This window comes from Canis lupus, chromosome 25 (assembly GCF_048164855.1).
Source record: "Canis lupus baileyi chromosome 25, mCanLup2.hap1, whole genome shotgun sequence".
NCBI classification, from domain to species: domain Eukaryota; kingdom Metazoa; phylum Chordata; class Mammalia; order Carnivora; family Canidae; genus Canis; species Canis lupus.
Genome location: NC_132862.1, coordinates 19,912,791 through 19,935,159, shown reverse-complemented (window position 1 = coordinate 19,935,159; position 22,369 = coordinate 19,912,791). Strand labels below are relative to the sequence as shown.

Below are 22,369 nucleotides of genomic sequence, written 5' to 3'. Positions count from 1 at the left end.
TAGTATCTGTGTAGATTCTGTTCATGGTCTTCATGCTTTCACCTCTATGGCAGGACAAGTAGAAAGAATAAGACTTGAGAGTCTTATTTATAAGACAACTTTGCCATTTGTTGGTAACGTAAATCAGGGTAAATTATCTGATCTTGCTAAGCTGTAGTTTTCCCAACAGCAACGTTAGAATAACAATACTTAACCTTGTATGATTATTGGAAAGATTAAATGAGAGAATGAGTAAAACATCTGGAATATTATCATGTATTGAAATACTGATGTTTTCCTGGTAGGGTTAAGGAGTTCTTTACATATGTTAACCCTATGTCCTATTTGGTGATAATAATTCCCCCAACGTATTGTTCTTCTATTTTCAATTTACAGTAGAAGAACCTTATATTTTAAAAGCTCTCTATTTTTGCTTTTATTTCCTTTATGTTTTAAAGTTGAGTAAGTGTTTTGTTAAATATTAGAATTTCTGACAGTTTTTCTATTGTAAGATTATATGGAATTCTTTGAACCATTTGGGATCTATTTACTTATGTAGAAATATAATGTTTGACATAGCAAATATCAATTGAACTTTTATACACGTTTTTCTGCAATCAAAACTACTGTCTCAAAACATAAGAGTTCAACATTGCTGGTATTTTCTTTTCAGTACCTAAAATCACAGATTTCCCCAAGCAGGTTACAATAGACCTGCAGCTTGTCGAGATAGATTTTTAGATAGAAACTGTAGACTTGATGTGAGATCAATGAAATCATAAAGGCTGAGATAATATTTACAGAATTATTCATGTCGACAAACACTTAGCTCAGGTTCCTTGCATATTTACTTGTCATAGAGCATTATAAAAAAAGGTAAACATTTCTTAGAACTGTCTTTATTATAGCCTGAGTCTAAAACCTTAAACAAAAATTCTGAGCAGTTGCAAGGTCTAACTTCCATAGTCTGTAAATTTAAATTCTATTTTTTGACATGACTTTGAAATGGCATCTTATGCATATTTAAGAGATGAAAGATAAAGGAGCAAGAACTCAATTAAAAATTAGTGTTTCATTTAATGGGAGAAAACTCTTTTGCAGGCCAGCTTTGGTTTATCAATTTACCTAGCCTCAGTTCCCACAGCTTTGAAATTTATACCAAAAGTTCTCACATTTGAAGACCTTTTTCTACCTTGTATGCCTTTGTGTGTTAGTCTTTCTACCTATAATGGACTTTCAAGTTTTAGAGTTCTGATCAACTTCTGATCTTTGTAGACCCAAAATAAAGGCAAAACCTTCTCTAAAACCTTTAGACATCATTGCTGACTCTTTCCCTTAGTAATCTCTGGAGTTTTTATGTTTTCACTGTTGTATGAAACCCATTGCCTATGTCTGGGAGGCAGCATTCACTGGCTTTGGAGCAAGGACTTTTAAATCGGTTGTGGGCTTGAGTCCTAGTTCTTCCATTTACTAGCAGAAGAGCCTTACACAAGTCAATGACCTCTCCATGTCTCAATTTTCTCATCTGTAAAATGGGGATAATAATAGTATCTTATGAAGTTATTTTGAGAAATAAGTGAGATGATGCATATTAAACATTTAATCTAGTTTCTGACACATAGAGACAAGACATATGCTAGTTACTTTTTGTTATATAACCATTTCCCCCACCCCAGCTGTCTATTGTTTCATAAAAATGCCCCAAAACTGGATGACTTAGAATAACAAACACCTATTATTTCCATTTCTATGGTCAGGAATCTGAGTGCAGCCTAGTTGGATGCTTATGGCTCAGAGTTTTTCAAAAGACTTTAATTAAGATATTGGCTAGGGCTCCATCTTCAGGCCCTTGTCTCATGGGCCACTCCATCTGTTCCTTGTCTCAAGGGCAGTTCACAGTACAGCAGTTAGCCTCTTTTACAAGCCAGTGAGAAGGTATACCCAAGACAGAAGTTATGGTTTTTGTTTTTTGTTTTGTAATACAATCATCAGCCCATCATTTTTTATTTCTTGTATTTGTTAGAATACAAAGTCCATTACTCTAGGTCCAGTTCACATTCAAGGTGAAGAAATGACACAAATTTCTGAATATCAGGAGGAAGAAATCATTGGGGTCATCTCAGATACTGCCTAGCACAAGGAGGGCTGGAGCCTCCAAATTTTTGTTTTTATGTTTTCAATGCATGGCATGACATGGCTCAATAGATCCTTACCCTATAGCTAAGAACTTTTTCTTAGTTCTGGAAAGTATGAGAGATTCTTAGTTATCGGCTACCTACACAGCATTGTTTTTGTTCTTCCTCCTTAGGGTAATAGCTATTACCAAAGCATGAACCCACAAAAGGTAGAAGGATATTGGCAGCGGCCTGCCTCACATCTTTGTAACGGGAGGGATGGACTCCCAGATAGCATGCATGAAGAAAGATTTAAAAATGGGGGAAATTTACATATATCAGTTACTTACCTGAAACTTTTGCTTAGTGTGAAGAAAGAGAATGAACTTTGTATTCCTTCTAAACTTGTTAGATGTTGCTACATTTAAGGGAAAGAGAATTCAAATGATAACCAGTTAAGACAGATATCTCCTATGATATAGCACCTGGTTGTATACATCTGATTGTAACCATGGCTTGTGCTGATCAATCTCCTAATAGCTGGCTAAATAAATTCCTAATATCCCAGGGCTCCTGGGATGAACCTCCCTCAGAAAATCCCTGGGCTTATGAGTCCTGGGCAGAAATCTTGTTTCATCTGATGTCATTGAGTATGGAGAGATGCTGGTGGAAAGATAATGCTTAGTAGCCAGCTACTTATTTTCTTTATTTTAGTCTTCTTGCAGAGTAACCACAAAATCCCTGGGTAGACCACTTAGAAAATATCCCTCTAGTCTCACAAATGTTAGTTTTCCTCCATGTTCTTTTAAACATCTTTCATGTTGATGGCTAGAAATTATTAAAGCAGTATCTGATTGCAATTTTTAAATTTTTAACCATTGGTAGGTAGGATTGAGGAAGTGTTTTTTCCATAATCTTAGGCATAGGAATGCTACACAATAGATCACCAATAAATGCAAGCTACTGTAATAATATTACTATGCTTTTTCCAAAAAACAATCCCCTCTTGATTGTTTCATAGCAGCTAATGATCATGCTCTGTTATTTATGCATTTATACATCTACAGAGAATTCTAGGATAGTAAGCAGTAGGCATGTGAAAGCCCCTTGCTCAAAAGGCCACCCTGCCTGGGGTGTAGGCCTTTTTTTGCTGTCCATGATTGCTTTCTTCTCTTTCCAACATAGGCTCTCATCATTCTGCTAGACTAGCCAACTGACAGTTCACAGAACTTCTTACCATCCATCTCACCCTACAGTTCCAGAGTGTTCTTTGTTCCTCCTACAGAGCAACTTTAGGTTTGAGGCTGCTAAGACTCTTCCTTCCTCTTTGGAGTCATGGAGCATCTATTTCCATCTAATCACCCATCTATTCATTCATTTGTATATTTGTTCATCACTTTTGAGAAAAAAAAAAACGATAGGGTTCTTGGGATCCAAGAGTTAGCAGTCTAATAGGTTTGATGAGACATGAGCATAAATAATGGTGATGAAGAGCAGTGTAGGAGAGGCAGTGGGAGGTGGCAGCCAGTGTTCCAAGGGTTTGGAAAAAGAAGGTCATTGCTGCCTGAAGTGATCAGAAAAGGCTTTGTGGAAAATGTATGATGGGGAGGATTTTATCAGGTTAAAATAGTGAGATGGACCTTTTACAAGGTGAGGAGAACATGAAGAAGTGGGAGAAGGCCGTGGATGGAAGATGGAGACAAGTCCAGTGTGCAAAGAAGCAGGTCTGTGGTGTGGAGACAGGGTTTGGATCCCAGGCCTTCTGGATGGAGAATAAAACAGTGCCAAACTGGGATGCAAATGCCCGATGTATTACTTAAGCTTTCTAAATCTGTTTCCTCACCTGTGAAGTAAGATTGTTTACCTCACAGAACTGTTATGAGAATCAAATGAGACAATATGTATACTGTGGCAAGCTAATTTTTTATGTATTACCTGAGGTCCTTCCCCACTACTGCTGTCCATAAGTTCCCCTCCTCTGTCTTTATTCCTACCACCTTCTCCTTGCAGTAGCTAGACCTGTTCCTTGTCTCAGGGCAAGAATGTGGCAGAGCAGAAAGAAGAGAAAAAAGGGAGTATCTTCCCATTTCCAAATCCCACCACCTTAGGGGAATGGGAAAGACTGTGGAATTATCCACATTTCTGAGAGTCTGATAATGTTAGAACTCTCTAGATTATCACTTGGATTCCCCCCAGGAAAGGTGGAGTGGAGAGAGTGAGGCACTGGTCCTACACAGCAAGGTTCCACTTGGCCTCCTCGATAGGTGAGCTATAAAACTCAGGAGGTGGACATGTGGATAAAGTCCCTGAAAGCTACTTAGCCTAAGAAGGGAACTGCTTTGCAGTGAGTATTGGCAAACAGGGCTACAGACCCACAGAGAATCCCATACTCTAATTTACAAGAAAGCCACAGAATGACTGAGCTGCTCCAAAGGGTGGAGCTCACCTAAAATGGCCAGGAGACAGGGGCTCAGGCTGTCTCAGGGCTGAGCTGGGAGAAGAATGCCGGAAGGGCCATAGATCGCTAAGCAAGGACACGGCACTTGGAGAACCAGATACTTCCCCAGACACTACAACAGCTTGATATTGGGTGAACCCTTAGATCTCTCATATAACCCTTGAGAAAAAGGGATTTCAGCTGAACTAATAATCAAATTTCTGTGGCCGCAAGCAATAGAACTCAAAATAGAAATTCAGTTGGTATAGAAAAAAATAAATAAATAAAAACATTTGCCTTGCATATCGGTGTTGTGGCCTGAAATAGGTATTCATTATAGTAACTTTAAAAACTTTAAAATGTTAACAACTAAAATGAAAACGAAGCTGGAAAACTAGGTGCGGACTGGAGTGTGCACTGCCCTGGAATAGCATCTGGCGAGGGTTCTCTACTTCCCTATTCTCAGCCTCAGAACAGTAAAAACTGTGGCCCAGCTGTTCTGGTTGTAAAGGGCAGCTATGTAGGGCAATACTCCCAGAAGCCTTCTGTGCTCCCAAATCAGCTCCATAAAAAAGTAAGTGTTCTAAATATCAGGCATGTCGATACCAACAACCACAGAAATTCAGCACCAAACGTTTTTATCTTTGTGGCAGATGGTGGCCTCTTTGTGAAACAGCATTTCTCAGAGCAAGGATGCTTTTCAACACTTGAAATAGCTGAGACCACTTACAATCCTTAAAATTAGAGGAAGCGTCAGCTCGGAGAAAACCTTCAGGGCAACTTAACTCTTCGAACCAGATGCCTTGTGGAAGAGCATCTTTTCATATCTGGAACTTTTTTCCATTCCCTAACTGGAATTACGAATTGTGATTAATTCATATTTATTGAATACTCTCTCTGAGCCAGACAGCATGATAGGGGCTGGTGGTACAATAGTAAAAAGGCAGAGCTCCTTTCTTCAAGGAACTTAAAAAATTTTAATAGCATGTGTTAGTAACAATAAGGCTATAAAGAAAGTAGTCTTATTATCTTCATTTTACAGCTAAAAGAACTGAAATTCAGATAAATTAATAAAATAGCCCCAGGTCACCTAGCTAGAAAAGGCCAGATCTGTGATCTTAATCACGACACTAGTGTCCAGTAAGGAATGAAGATGAACAGGTTTGGGACTACAAAACAGCATGATGGAAGCTCTGATTAGGTTCTCTGTAAGATCTTGGGAAAGGCTTTATCCTGTCACAGGAGGGCAGGTGCTATCTAAGAACTTGAGATGGGCCCTTACCTGTCTCAGAAGGACAGGGTGGGGTTCCCGGAGGAAGCTACATAAACAGAAAGATTGTCAACTGGGTACCTGGTTCAGAGGATTTGCTCTGGGTGCTAGGTCATGGCCATTAGGATTCATTTTTCATTCTTCAGTCTATGAAAGTTAAGTTCAAAGCACATACTCTTTGATGTTTGTCCTCAGTGGAACAAGGACAATTGCTTTTCATTGAGCCTGGATTCTTTATTACCCTTCTTCTTACCCTGCAAATATAATCATGGAGCATTAGTGTTTACTGGCTGTGGAGACTACCTAAGGGGTGAGGCAGTGGGTGGGGCTACCATGGCTGGGGTCAGCTGGTCCTGCAGGCAGCACGATGGCCCTGGTCCAGCCTCCAGCCCATGCCAACAGCCTCTCACTCCATCTGTGTCGGCCAGCCTCCAGAAACACCATGAGACGGGTCTGAGTCCACACTGACCCTGCCTAACCCTTGGCCAGAAAATGACCTCACTAAGCATCAGTGGGGACTCCAGACACAGCCAGGAAGGAAGCACACCAGGAGAAAGCGGTGTGAGGCAGTAAATGACTGTTATTATTGATGTGTCTCGGAAAGGAAGGAAAAGGTAAGACTCTGTTTTGAGGTAAAATTCGACACAGAAAACCAATGCTCTCATGTTCTAGTCTTAAACCCTTGAAAGCACCTGGGAATTCCTGTCAGCATTACTTGAGCCACCCACCATTTGTCTTCTCTAATTAGATCCCCATTTCCTCACACATGAGAATCAAAGGTAACTAAGACCAATAATTTAATTATGTTTTCAACACTATTTAGTTACAGATGTCTCAAAGCGTTCCAGAAATTACTATATATTTTATTTTTGATGTATATTTATAAGGCCTAGGCTTAAATACGCATCTACTAGTTTGAAGGTAATACATTCTCCAGGATCATTTGTTCTTTTTGATTGCAAATATGCAGTATTTCAGCGACATGTGGGTCAGATATGCTTGGGAAAGAAGATAGTCTAGGACTGTCACTACGGTTTGTAATGTTTCTTTGGAAAATATTAGAAATTAACCACTTTATAATCAAATTTTACTAACACATTCAGGAGGAAATAACATACACATGTTAAGGTAGTTGTGATCTTTTCGTTAGTATGTTTTCTGGGTGCGTATGACAGGTAATCCAGTGATGTGCACCATCGACACTTGTTTTTTCTTTGTAGCTATTGATGAAGGGGGGACTATTTCTAGCTCTCTAGAAGTTAATGCGGCTGTTTAATGCTCAGAGAGGAATGGGGCCACCCTCTGGGCTTTTGTGGCTTGCTTATGATGTTTTAAAGAGGCCTGCCAGGAACAAAACAGGCAATATTTATGTAATTGTAAACAGATCTGTAGATCCTTTATAGCTGAGATAATCTGTACAAGGAAGGGGGCTCTCTTTATTCTTTAGAAGGGAACCAGGACCTTGTCTACTCGCTCTGTAACTGTCTTTGAGGCCATGTACTGTGCGGCTGTGTGTCCTGCTAAGCAAATGGTCAGTATGTGATAATTCACTGATTACTCAAGCCTTCCCGAGTTAGTGGCATGAGCTAGGTAGTGTGGCAACCTGTTATTAGTGTCTGTACAGCTTGGGCCAGGCAGATTGCCCCGAGAGAGGACAAGGTGTGCCAGAGAGAACTTGAAATGGGCATCAGGGAGGTAGATTCCAGACATCTACCTTTTACAAACTGCGTGGCCAGTGCCTCCTACCCCACTTCTTCAGGAGCAAAGTTTCTATACTGATTCTACACATACCAGAATCTCAATGAAGTGACAAGAAAGCCAGCCAGGTCCAGGCATTTCAGTGTCTGATACTGGGGTGGTTGGGACATAGGAAGTGGAGCTCTGACATGTCACATCACAATACAATACATATGTTGTAATAGAGAGGTTTATGATCTTCATACACTTTATTCTAATCTGACTGTTGTGTTTGCCATAAAATGTGTTAGATATTGTTAGTGATCTGACATTTTTTATTTTTATTTATTTATTTTTATTTATTCATGATAGACGGAGAGAGAGAGAGAGAGAGAGAGAGGCAGAGACACAGGCAGAGAGAGAAGCAGGCTCCATGCCAGGAGCCCGACTCAGGACTCGATCCCAGGACCCCAGGACCGCACCCTGGGCCAAAGGCAGGCGCCAAACCGCTGAGCCACCCAGGGATCCCCTGTTAGTGATCTGACATTAAAAAAAAAAAAAAAAAAGAACAGATTCTGCTTTTCTTCTTATAACCCTCTGGATCAATCTAATGAGAAAGAATCCTGAGCTTCTAGGGAGGACTGTTATAAGAGCAACAACAACAAAGTATCATCCACAACTACTTACTCATGTAAACCAGGGTTCCCTCAATATTATGAAACAAAACAAATACAGAAATAAACCAAATTCTGAGGCTCATGTAAGAGTGCAACTATCTCAGTATGATTTTTTTCTTTTTTTGTGCTTCTTGAAATGATCTATGTTCTCTCATCAATTGGCTTAATAATAAATAAATATCATGAATTTGTATTTATAAAAAACATATTTACACTGGCAAAACAGAGCCTTTGTTATTTTATAACAGGGTGACCTCTATCCTCCTTTGCCTGGGTCTGTCCCAGTTTTAGCACTGAACATTCTTCATCCTAAACCCATCAAATGTCCTGGTCAAACTGGATGGCTGGTTGCCCTGTTTATATATCAGAACTCTATGTTAAGATTTAGTTTTTTAAAAGGATCCTGCTACTGAAAATAGTTTTTTTCAAATTACTGACGGATGTTCAAATATGGTGAGCAAATAATTTATTATCCAAATCTGGACATCCTTGAAAGTGAAAGGGGGCATGCATAGGACAAGAAGCAAACCCTATCTTGAAGATTCCTTCCAATTCTAAAAGGCTAGGATTCTCTCTGATTGAGAAGTATTTCACATCGTTTTATGCTTAAGGGTCATTGATCTGAGCATAAATTCACACTCTTTATTTGATCATAAACAGAAAAGAGAAACAAGATGAGCCAGAAAAGAATTTTGACTAATACCTGGTTACGCCTTGGAACTGGTTGGTTCAAAGATAAATCCCTCATGTCAAATTACTTTCTTGTGATTCACTTCATTTCTCATCGAAGCTAAATGAAAAGGAAAAATGTTAATTAAAGGTTGTAGTAAGTTAGGCTCCAGTTGACTAAGGCTTTATTTTGTCTAAACCAATCTCTAGGGTGAATAAACTAACTATTCCATGAATGAACAAAATTCATGTGGTCTGTTACCTCTGCACAATCTGAAGGAAAAACAAATGCCTGGCAACTTGCAAACTTCCTGTCCCCAAAAGGCGGTGGGAGGGATGCGTGGGGGGTATGACACGCCTGCTCTTCATGCCCACACCAGCTGTTTGTAAGGCAGTACGCAGGCTCTTGTCCTTTAGCAAATGTGCTTTGTATAAATCCTGTCCACACACATTGGGCTCTTCACTGACCTTTCTTAAATTGCTTTACTTTAGTGGCCATTACTAACTTCCTTAGCTCTGAATCAGGAAACTCCCTCCCCCTACCCCTTTTCTTTTTTTTTTTTTTTTTTTTTTCCTGGAAGGGTACTCAAAGATCATCTAGCCCTTTTCTGTCAAGATAGACATAATAGCATGATGGCAGTGGCTCGGATGCTGGCGCATCGAAGCAAATGAGGTGCCCTTGGTAATTCTGCGATGGTATGGTTTCTCCCACTTTCAGGTTTTCACACTAAATATGATTAGGGTGCTTTTCAGGTCATAAAAAGAAGCCTTGCTCACTACTACTGAAATATTTATATTGTATTCTTTTTTTTTCTTTTGTATATCTGTATCTGCCTATTATCTTTAAATTTGTTTAGGAACAAGGAGTCTTTTCTGGTGAATGACATATTCACATGACCATTTAGGATATACTCTACATTTCAATCTTTTCCTTTTTTCCATGTTGAACATCGTAAAGTTATCTAAATGATGACAGATGAGCACCGCACTCCAGCCTCTTCCTTAGAGTTTCATCGCTGTCAGCATTTGCACGGAACTACATCATCGTTCTGATTCACCCGCTGAATAATCTGTTCTGTCTCTGTTCTATTTCCCCAACTTTGTAACACCTTACTTGGACTGTTTTTTTAGGTGATTCCAAGACCCCTTGTATCCTCCACAGAGAAAGCACCAGCACTGCTGCAAAATTCCTGAGTAATGTAGTCCTCTGAGCTGTGGATTTGAACATTGTATGTGTGGTTTATATGTAGACTTCAATACATGGATTTAAATGATTGATCCATAGATTAATATGGACATATAAAAATAAATATACAAATAGTTGATCAATAGATTAATATAAAATGGATAGATAGAAAAAAATGGATAGATCCATTGTGTGTGTGTGTGTGTGTGTGTGTGTGTGTGTGTGGCTAGCATGTCAGCTATTGGTAAGACAATGATCTGAACAAGGACAGACTTGTTTGTTGTTGTTGTTGTTTTTTTTAAGATTTATTTATTTACTCATAAGAGACACAGACTGAGAGGGAGAGGCAGAGGAAGAAGCAGGCTCCTTGCAGGGAGCCCAATGGGGGACTCAATCCCGGATTCTGGGATCACGACCTGAGCTGAAGGCAGGCGTCCAACCGCTGAGCCACCCAGGTGTCCTGTACAGACTTGTTTTAAACAGCTCCACGTAAGCACCCATGTAGAACTGACTTGTCACTTATGGTCACATTGCTGGCTAAGCAGAGGTTGATCACAGATAATAAAAATCACCCATGTTTATTGAATGGAAACACTTATGGACACTCTTCCACACACTCTATTACTCACTTTATCCTCATGGCACTATTGAGGTAGGTACTTCTATTGTCCCACAGAATTCAGGCAAGTTTGCCTGGCTAGCCAGTTGTAGAACTTGAGTGACCAAAGTCTCGGTTTGTCCAAGACTGAGGGGGCTTGCAAGAGGTGAGACTTCCATCGTTAAAAATCAGAAAAGTCTCTTGCAAACCAGGACAAATGGGTCTCACTGTCAATATGGCCAGAAACTGAAACCAGGAAGTTGGGGTTCAGAGGCTGCCCTGCTAACTATCACATTACTCTGCCTCTCTTGGCTGAGTTCAATAGTAAGTCACAGTTTGCAACATGCATGACTGTTTCCCAGTGCAAATATTCAAGAACTTGAATAAGCCATTAATATTAGGGTGGACCTGGGAGCATCCTCACTGACAAGGCTTTCCTGCTCTCTCCTCAGTTGCATAAACCTGAACATATAAAATGCTCTTATGTAAGTCAGCTCTAAATTACTATTTTCCCTTTTCAGGGTGTAATTTCTTGAATCCTTTCTCTTGTTTTTCCTACCTTACAAACCCCAATTCCTGAAGTTTAGTGTTTCCAAACACAACTTTATCCCCACATAAGGAGGGAGCTTTTCTAAAGTTGCTCTATGCTGTAGAGTTCTGCTGCATTAGGCAGAGCATTCTGGTTATGTGACTTTAATCTCCTGGTTTACATGATTAAGGGTGAAGAAAATTCAAGGGTTTTCTCTCAAATCCCTAAAAGAGGAAGACTACCATGCTTGCTTTCTTCTTGGAGCGTTGTTCCTCCTTGGATTCTGAACTCTGGAATGGAGTTCATCTTTCCCCTCCCATGGAGGACTCCCTTGTGCAAAATTCTTTAAAGACCCAACCTTTGCCCGAATCTCTCTCATGGCTGGGTCCTTGGGAGCTCCAGAGACAGCGTTTTACTTTAAAAAAAAAGGGCACTTGACGGGATGAGCACTGGGTGTTATTCTGTATGTTGGCAAATTGAACACCAATAAAAATAAATTTATTATTAAAAAAATAAAAAATAAAAGCAAAATGGAAAAAAAAAGAACTAATTGTGGCAAAGTTCTTTTTTATAATGTGCTGAGATTTGTCGGTTTTTAACATTATCCGTTCACTCTCCTGTTTTCTGAAGCAAATAGCATGAACTACTTCACTTTAAGACATACGAAGGTAGCTTGAATGTCTCCCTTCAACTTTTTCTTCTCCAGACTAAAGACCCCAGGTCCCCCCTCCGTATCAGTGGTTTCCACATATTTTTTTCCAAAGGAAACCTTACATTGAAATAAAAGGTGAAAAAAAAAAGGTGAAAAGGTGAAATCAATGTTTAATTAGTGTATAGTTATTTTATAAGTTTACATTTATAATATTTCCTTATTATAAAGTCAGTTAAGGACAGTAATGGGACTGTATATTAAAAAACTAAAACAATCGAAATGGAGCTTATAGACTTGCTGCAAAATTGCATCAGCACCCAGTTATCTTCTGTACTGAGGAGATCCTGATTTGCAAATAGTATTAGTTTTCTAAAGCAATGTTCGTTGCAATCTGAAGATTCTCTTTAATTAAATTGATGCAAATGATTGAAAGAGAATTAACAGGACACTTTTGTTTCAAAATTTCACTGCCAATAATATCTGTCAATTGCTTACTTTTTTTACAATGCATAATAAGTCACATAGGAAGCTCACAGTATGCCAAAGCTCTTTCACATTTTGTCACTATGACTCAACAGGTCTTGGTCATCTCTTCTTTTTGTACAATTCATTATTATATATAATACATATTATACATCATGCTAAAGGCATGTGCTGAACAAACTTAATGAAGCCTTACTTGACCTTCATTTGAATGTGGCATATCTGTACTCGACTCTGGAGAAAAGTAATATACTCATAATTTTATACAAGCATATATGAGCAGAACTGGATTTTTGTGGGTCAATCTGGAAGGTTCTGAGTGAGTTTTATCCCTTTTATTATTTTCTGCATTTTCAGAATGTCTTAGAGTGAGCTTATCAACTTTTGGAAATTATATTTTTTTCATTTTTATTTCTTATTACGCATGTCTGCTTTAATAATGTAAAAATAATTGCATAACAAGAAATTCAGAGATATCGCTAATATAATTACAGAGTGAGACTCTGGGAATGTTTTTCCCTATTACACTTTAGGTTCTCTTATAGGAATATGTCATTTTTGACAGTTCTCTAATTTTTATTTAATGTGGCAAAATTAAAGAATTACTACTGAGCATAGACATTTTATTCAGGACTACATTAAAAAACTGGTTCAAAGCTGCAGCATTTCTGATAATATTTGCAGGAAATTAAAAGACATACAGGGTGATGTGAGGAAAAGCTTCATTCATTCAGAGTACTACGCAGTGATCATGTAACCTGGCAGTGCAACTCCATAAATGAAGGTCTCCAATGGATCCAATCTTGATACCTACTATGTTTGAATATTTTTATTATAGTTTTAAAATACTTAAAAATATAACTTAAAGTAAAATTCAAATTGAGCATTTGCAAAACTCCAAAATATCACCCTATAACCTATTTTGAAAACCCATGATATGTCCATACAGGAATTCATTTTCTCACAGTTCTGGAGGCTAGAAGATTAAGGTGTCAGCAGGTTTCTCCTGAGGCCTCTCTCCTTGGCCACCTTCTCCCTGCATCTTCAAAGGTCTCCCTTTGTTCATGCGTCTGTATCCAAATGTCCTCTTCTGACAAGGACATCATCATACTGAATTAGGAACCCTCCCCCCCCCCACCCACGCCATGATCTCACTTTACTTAATTACCTCTTTAAAGCCTCTATCTCCAAATATGGTTACAGTCTGAAGTACTGAGATTTGGGACCTCATCATATGAATTTTGTGGGGAACATGATGTAGCCCACATTGCAGAATTCTCCTGATTTTCTATATCCTTGTTAAAGAAACTTCTTCCCTCCGCAGAAAGCCATACCCAACTTCTCAATTTTTATTTAGTTACGTGTTTGTGTATAGACAGACACATTTATAGAAGTAAAAGGTCCATGTGTTGATGCATCACTTATTCCGCACTCATACAAAATTTTTAAATGTTTCTAAAGAATCATGTGACATTTTAAGGGAAAAAAACTGTTTTGGGGGTTCTGGAATGACTTCACCTTTGGCTATTTGCAATTATCACACGGACTTGTGTAAACCAACCAGTATCAAGTTAAAAGAAAATCAGATCAATGGTTAGAAAAATCAAAACAGATGCTCATTAGATTCGTCTAAGTCAGAATTAACTCCACCTTTCAAATTTTGTGGGAATTGTGTTTAACATCTGCAGAACAAAGCAAATACATTTAATTCGCCACAGCCTTGAGTTTATAGTTCAAATTTGGCCTCTCTGATCTGTTATATTTGTCCTAAAAAGCTGAGGAAGTAAGTTATAAAAACAAAGAAACTAGAAATATTAATTTTTCTAGTCCAAGATAATCATCCTCCTTAGCTTTCACTTTGTATAACTCGGGGAAGTTTTTGGTATTAAAAAGGAATACTATCCATTCTCAGCTTACAAACCAGTTATGTTCCAAAAATTCATTTGTAAGTCAGTTATTAAGCACTTTCAAGAAACTTTCCCATAGAAATAATGTTATTTATGATGATTACATCCTAGGCCAACCCATAAAATCTAGTGTAACTCTCATCCCCCAAAGTACGGTATTGATAGTATAGTGCTCTGAGACCTCCTTACCAACTAAAATACTGCCTTGATGGAAAAAGAAATAGTGTCATGAGGATAATATATATTTTTAAATCTATCAGCATGCTTTTCTTGTCTGTATTTCTCTCTGATTTGCCAGAGGCATCCGTTGGTGTCAGGGGGGTTTGGGCTTGTTACCGCAGGAATGCGAAGTCTGTATTCAGCTTTTGACAACTGGAATCGAAGTTTTGAGACTATAGTCTTAAAATCTAAAATTTATCGAGAGAAAGAGTTTCTTAGTTTCTTAACCAGTCCCTGCATAGCCACATGTGGACAAAGAGTTAGACCCTGAAAGCACTATGGCCAGGGCCTGTGAGAGCCCAGAGTTCCAGGAAAGAGGTCCTCCTGCAGCAGAAGGGGGGAGTGCCTGTGGAGTGGGAGACTGAGACAGGGAAGGTGGCAAGTGAGTTCTTAGACCCAAAGGTAAAAGACCAAGGCGGGATTTAGAGGGATTAAAGGAAAAAACCAGAAGAAGGGAGGCTGTTTCATTCCAGGCGCCATTTTGAACTCTGGCAAGGAGACAACCACACAGGATGGCCTGCCTCAATGCCCTTGATCAGGCCCAGCTAAGCAGAGAGTACAGGCCTGGTGCTCACCAGTCGGCCTTCAGCGTTGTTCCCGGCATGTGTCCCCGGCGTGTGTCCCCGCAGGGCTCAGGCCCAGACACTCCACTGTGGAGAACAGTGCAAACTAAGGCCCTGGACAGAGATCCAAGCCCCCAGAACATGCACAGGGACTGTCACTTCTCAAATGTGTGGGATTTATTTCTCGCTACTGTGCCCCACTCCCAGCAACACTGGGGATGTTAAATTAGGTATATGAAATAAAGGAGATTTATTTTATTTTCATATCTTTGTAGTTTAATTAATTTATAAATCATTTATCATTGGAAAAGCCCTACTCTGTGCTTAACCTCAGCTCCTCTTTAGAAGAGTCTTATATGAATACAATGCCTGTACAACTGAGGAAATTGGAGCTATTGTGCCCCAAATTTCACAGCTTCAGAGGGAGAGAGCTGGGATTTGAATCAAGATGAGCGATGCTCTGAAATTCATGTTTTTTCAAAGAATTCACAGTTACAGTTTGTAGTATCTGGATCACATATTCCCTTTATCTCCTTTATTCTGACAAGGGAGAAGGTAGCCTATGGTGGTGAAGGGATGAATGCCAAGATCTATGGAGCGAGGGCTGAGGCCAAGACCTCAGGTGGATATAATTTCCCAGTGATGTTTCTCAGTTCTAGGCTGTTTTCTAGATACCTTCATTGTTTCTTCAGGGATTCACATATCTACTTTCTGTTTCCATTGCCACCACCTGACCAAGACCTCTCTTCTGTTATTCCCTACGTTTTTAAACTCATTTACCATAATGTGCTGTTGCAGTGTGGCAATGTTCCGAATGGTGTATAATGTCACAGAACAATTTGATATATCTTCCCAGAGATATATCTGGGAAGAAATATCTTCAATTTTACTCAATGATAATTGAGTCATTTTTTAAAAGATTTATTTATTTGAGAGAGAGAGAGAGAGAGAGAGAGTGGGGAGGGGCAGAGGGAGATAATCTTCAAGCCGACTCCCCACTGAGCATGGAGCCCAAGATGGGGCTTGATTTCACGACCTTGAGATCATGACCTGAGCTGAAATTAAGAGTTGGCTGCTTAATAAATCCAGATGCCCCACCGTTTTTTAATTATTCCCAAAAGGCATCTAAATAAAGGGTGGGTGGGTAAAGAAGCAAGCATGGTGTGAAATTTTAAGGTGTAGTGTTAGATTGCTAGTGAGAGCTGCTTTAGGCTACAACCCTAGGCCCTTGGGATATATGCTTAATTAACTCTGCTATTTAGGGTAGTATATTTTGATGGAAAATTTAGAGAATCAGAGTGCTAAAAAAAACATTTTTGAGGTTTCCTTAGGGGCTTTTCTGCTAAGAATAGTAAGCAAGCCCAGCTTTCCCCAGAAAAGTAACTAGGACAGGGATTTACCCCAGGAAACCAAAATATAGAGGGAGGGTGACAGAAAAAAAAATTAAACAATAATTTTAAAAGCTTAGCACTTACTTACCATGAATAATTAGCTAAAATAGGAAGCTACCAGATGGCTCAGCCTTGTTATTAAAACCCACCTGTGAGCTACGTTATAAATTGGGTTGTTTGAGGGAACTTTGGCCTCATGTCAGCTGCCCTGCTCCAACTGTAGAAGTGCCAGTGATGACCCCTCTCCCCTGATCCCTCCAGTCTCAGCTCCCATCGTTTTGTCTCTTTACCCACCCCCAATCTGGTTTGCTCGAAAAGGTTTGTGCAGAGGCCACACATAGGACTTTATATACACAAAGGAGTTAAGTCATTTAGCTGTCACATGCATGGTACTTTTCTTGGTTATTTCAGGATGGAAAGGGAAAATGATCTGGGGAAGACAGAGTTGGGAGACAGTGGTATATAACATGGAGGTGTCGGTGATATTACTTTAACAAGTGGGGTGGCTGGAGGATGACAAGAATATAGTGGCTTGGTGGGGGTTTACTCCCCTTTCCTCACTCTCTTCCTTTCTCTTTGGCAGCTACCTAGCCCCCATAGGATGACACAGGTGATGATCCCTCTCCTGGGCAGCCATGATAGGATGATTATGTGAAGTGACACACGGTAAGATTGCTTGTAACTAGACACACCATTGGTTCTTCCTTCAACTCTTAGAGGGCTGGGAACCTGGTTTCTGAAGATTCAAAAGTCTGCACAGTGGCAGATATTCTGGTGTGCATATAATGCTTATTGCTAATTAACGCACAAAGGAAAAACACCCCTGTGTTTTTCTGTCTGTGAGGCATTTTGTTTATCAACTCTTAAGTATTCTCAGAGCAAGTGACACATTGGTGTTTAATACCTGTATGTTTCTGTCCTTACAAATTTTTTCTTTTCTTTTTTTTTATAACATTTTTTTTCTCCCTTTGACACTCAGAATGCCAGGTTGTGAGACTCGTCACCTCCTAGACTTCATGTTAATTAGGTTAGATGCATTTATAGTGTTTTGCAGAGTCCTTAACACATGTGAATACTATGAATTTAGTTTCTGTGTTGTTTGTATTTTAATATTTTGTTTATTATGACATTTTGACATCTTAAAAATCCCTCTGGCTGGGAAGAGTTTACCTTCCCTGGTTTGACCAATTCTTAGATTTACCAAAGGACTCAATAGGGAGCCTTCCTTTTATATGCAAATTAGCTAATCTGGAGCCACATTTCCTTTATCTGGCCCTTACCCCAGGAGGCAATATTCCTCCTCTTTACTCATCCCAGGACCAGGTATCAGACAACTAAAGACTATCTTATAGCAGTGCAAAACCCACTGAAATTAGCCAGACTAGTCAATCCTAACCTACCTTGTCGTGCCTTGCCTTTGTGGCTGAAACTCAAATAAAGGCATGGTCTAAGTGCTCCCCATATTCTCTCCAGTCTTCTGCCTCCTGGTGTCATTTCCACGTGGTCCTGTGTGCCATGCTGTGCCTCCTGCCTCTAGGACCTGTGAATACCATACATTTGTTTCCCTTGAGACTCTCATCTGTCTTCTTTTGTGGCTGTACCTGACTGATCAGCTCATAAAATAATGCAAAATAGTAGGTATTAGAGTAAGAGCTCAATTCATGATAAGTCCTGTTGTTAAAATTATGTGGTCATTAAAATCTTCCTATATTCATTAAATACCTGGAAACTCTGGATATTGTAAGTGCTAGAGTAAGGACACATATTTTATTCTAGTCCCAAGAAATCTCTGTGCCGTTTTACATGGCATTTTCTTCCAGATGTTTTGGCTACAAACCATTGTTATAGTGAAGATAAAAGTAGTTAACAAGCCCAGCAACATAAGAGCTAAAGTATAAAACCATGTAGAGTCCTTTAATCATTACCAAATTTTCAAATATCAATTAACCAAAATTTTGCAAGATTTGACCTCAATGGATTGTGGGTAGGAGACAATGAATTCCAAGGAAGGTAAAATTGACTTAAACAAAAGTGTGTATTAACTTGTTATTGCCAGCAGAATGAAGTTGGCACTTGTGACTGAGAAGTCAGGCAAACCCATGAAAGGTACGAAGATTTCAGTTAGATATCATTTTAGTATCCTGCAGCTTTGTGTAGACCTAGCAGGATGGAAGTGGAAAAAAAAAAAAAGGCAGAATTGAGGTTCTAAGGGTTTTAGAGTTCGAGGTTAAATGGGTGCCTGGGGCAATCAAATGGCTGGTTTGTATAGTAGTTTCAGACTTCTGTGAGATGAATTGGGATGAGGACCTCACCGAAGACAAGGCCAGGAGAGCCAGGAAACCAATACTTCTTTAACTTATATGTGGCCTCTGTTATAGGCTAGAAGTGGGCTTAGTATGTTCCCTCAGAGTTACCAACAAGAACCCAGGCAGCATCCCAGGTCAAGTCTCTGGGGGAGAAGTAGACTCAGTCAAGGAGGTTTCCTAGTGGGTATATTTAGCATTAATTATAGATGATTAAGAAAATCAAACATATAGCATTCATACCTTTTTAAATAAATAATCTGGGATGTGTATTATTTTATTTTGCAAGATTTAAGAATATTTTTGTCTATTCAATAATAGCTTAGCCTTATAATTTCAATTTAAAATGCATATACTTGCATGATCGATTAGATATATTCTTTTCTTTCTTTTTTTTTTTTTAAGATTTTATTCATTTATCCACGAGAGTCACAGAGAGAGAGAGGCAGAGACACAGGCAGAGGGAGAAACAGGCTCCATGCAGGGAGCCCGACTTGGGACTCAATCCTGGGGCCTCCAGGATCACGCCCTGGGCTGGAGGCAGCGCTAAACTGTTGAGCCACCCAGGCTGCCCTAGATTTGTTCTTTTAAGTTAAACCTTACCAAGTTTATTTAGAGTATTGGAGGACATAAAAAAACCTAAAGCTCATCATATTTGTAAATCCAATTAATTAGAATGTTAAGATTCTAAAAGTACTCAGAAAATTATTGTCACAATAGCAGTACTTAAAAATACATTAAATGAGCTAATGCATTTAAAATTATATGAAAGTGTTTGGCAAAGTTTGTAAATGAAATAATACATTCTAAATGCTTTTCTAAGAAATTGCTAAGTTTTAAGGCTTATTTAATAAAATAATAATAATAATAAAAAAAATAATAAAAGCTTTAGGTTTTTAAGTTTTTAACTTCGATAAATTGGAAGGTTTTTTTAAAAAAAATTAAGTGAACTTACAAATAATTTTTTCTGCCCAATAAAACACTTCAGAGATCAAAAAAGTCACATTCAGGCAATTATGTACATTGAAAAGCTAGCAAATTTGTTTTGCTGGAATGAAGAACATACTTAGGTGAATTTAGAGAATACAAGAGGGGTGCCTGGGTGGCTCAGTTGGTTAAGCATCCCACTCTTGATTTCAGCTCAAGTCTTGATCTCAGGGTTGTAAGTTCAAGTCCCTGTGAACTTACACAAGTTTAAAAAAGCAAAACAAAACGCAAGTAATACATCAGGATGGGTGGTGGCTTCAGATCAAGCTGTCTCTTGTATTGATATAAGGGGATATATTGTGGAGAATCCCTCCATATATTAAGCAAATTTCAACAACAAAGTGCCACTTTAAATCTTAATGACTAGCAAAATGATGGTAATACTATCTAGTTGGGAGGATGAAACACTGCTAATAGAAAATCTGAATTAATTATGGAATTATGTATAGGATAAAAATTAGAAATATTCCAAACATTCATGAAATTCAATGAACAAATTATGTTGGAAACATACAGAATACTATAATTAAAATGAAAATTATAAAGACTGTGAAGGAGCCTGAGGAAATATATTATATATTATAGGAAAAGGGGAAAATTCAGAAAACATACCTCTGTGCTAGGATTTTATCTATATGATCAAGTGTTGGAGGAGAATATGGGAAAAATGGGTGAGTTTGCCTTTTAAAGATGTTATATTTTGTTACAGCATAAATGCAATAAAAGCATTTTCAGGCCATACTTTAGAATCCATTCTTTGTTAGCATCCTATTATGGATCTACTATATATGAATTCATCTACATTTAATTTAGGATTCCAGGAATTTCCAAGTAATTTTATCCTGAAAAATCTGATAACTATAGCTATAACATTTACTGGAATAGGCATCTGTTGCTGTTCTGCCTCATAACCTCTTTTTTCTCTGGTAACAGAATGAGCACTGTGGTTCAGAGAACGGCCCTACCCCCACTGGATTCAGCCTTGTTGGTATTGCCAATCAAAATGTTTGACCCTCCTTGGCCAGCCAAAAAACACCTTTAGTGTCTGCTCCCTACAGCCAAAGAGTTACGCTGGTTCCTGTTGATTCAGAAATCTGTTTTCTCAACTTCCATTTCATTTTCAGAGTTATTCTCTATCCTTCCGAAACATTTCTATCTTTGCTTATGTTAGATTTCCTCCATTGGTATATTTAGATGTTCCATTTTTTCAGAATCAGCTCTACTATCCTCAAGGCTATTCCTACAGAAGCTATCAGTGTGAGTGTCTTAATATAGTTGGGAAAAATTAGCTACTAGACATTGCTCCAAGTCTCCCGAGAAGTGACTTCTGTTCTAAACATCAGGAGACTATTGCCTAATGTGAGGTCTGTTTCTTTTGCCTAAAAGACTATGCATGGTCAAATGTATAAGCTGAATTCAAATCCTATCCCTGCAAGTTACTGTGTATGTGACCTTAATATCTCTCTCTTCTGTATTGCAAGGCTGTCATTGCAAATATAGGAGAAGACAAGTAGAAAGCTAAGAACAGGATCTGGCACGTATTAAGTTCAAACAGTCAATAACATATCAGCTCTTGTTATTTAAATAAAAGTTGCTTTAGGGACACTTAGGTGGCTCAGTCAGTTAAGCAGTGGACTCTTGATTTGGGCTTAGGTCATGATCTGGGGTGGAGAGATGGAGCCCTGCATTGGGCTCCCCACTCAGCAGGGGGTCTGCTTGAAATTCTCTCCCTTCCCTTTTGCCCCTCCCCCCACTCATGCATGTTCTCTCTTTCTCTCAAAATAAATAAATCTTTTTAAAAATGTTGCTTTAATTTGAACTTTTAAAAAAACTGAGTAGTTTAGACACTCTTCTAATGACTCATTGGAAAAATAACGTGCAAGACAATAAAAGCCAATTTGACATATTCATTATTATGTTTGTGATGTCTTGTCTTTCCTATTAGATTATATACTTCTTAGAGCAAATTCCCAATGTTGTTGAAGACACATGGGCCTAACAGTGTTTTGCATTGTCATAGTCATTCAGTAATATTTACTAAATGAATTAGTTCAAATGCATGCTTTAGTACTCCTCATGTGCTGAGCATTGTATTAGGGATGGAGGACACAGAGGAGCAGAGCATGGTCCCTGTTGACAAAGAGCTTGCAGTCTGGTGGGGAATATGTATACATATTCAGTAGTACCATTAAGTTCCACTCGGACAAGTGTCATCTAGGAGATTTGTTGACTCATCCTTTTATCACAAGCAGTCATTCAGTAAGTGATAAGTTAGTGCTGATTTGGCACCCTGCAGGATGCTAGGAATGGAGATATATTAGTGAGCAAGAAGGTGTGGTCCTGGCCTTACTTTCTAGAAGATAAGTGCTATGGGAGTGCAGATAAGAGTCCTCGCGACACCTGGGTGGCTCAGTGGTTGAATGTCTGCCTTTGGCTCAGGGTGTGATCCTGGAGTCCCTGCATGGAGCCTGCTTCTCCCTCTGCCTATGTCTTTACATCTCTCTCTCTCCGTGTCTCTCATGAATAAATAAATAAAATCTTTTAAAAGAAGAGAGAGAGTCCTCAATTCTGACTTTGATGTTGGAGAAGTGTTCTCATAGGAGGGACCAATGCTAAATAGAATTTCTACCAGTAGTGGTAAGGTGGAAAGTACACTTCAGGGAGGGAGAACAGTCCTACAGTGGTGTAAGAATATATGACATCTTTGAGAAACAGTTAATAGCTGGGT

General features: G+C 38.9%; 1 protein-coding gene across 1 annotated transcript in view; it reads right to left on the bottom strand.

Moving 5' to 3' along the window:
• PTHLH (parathyroid hormone like hormone) overlaps nt 1-22,369 on the bottom strand; it is a 119,263-nt gene that overhangs the window by 57,339 nt on the left and 39,555 nt on the right. The window contains exon 2 of the mRNA XM_072798492.1: nt 8,858-8,944. The gene's annotated coding sequence lies outside the window, so the exon portion shown is untranslated. The remainder of the gene's footprint in view (nt 1-8,857; nt 8,945-22,369) is intronic.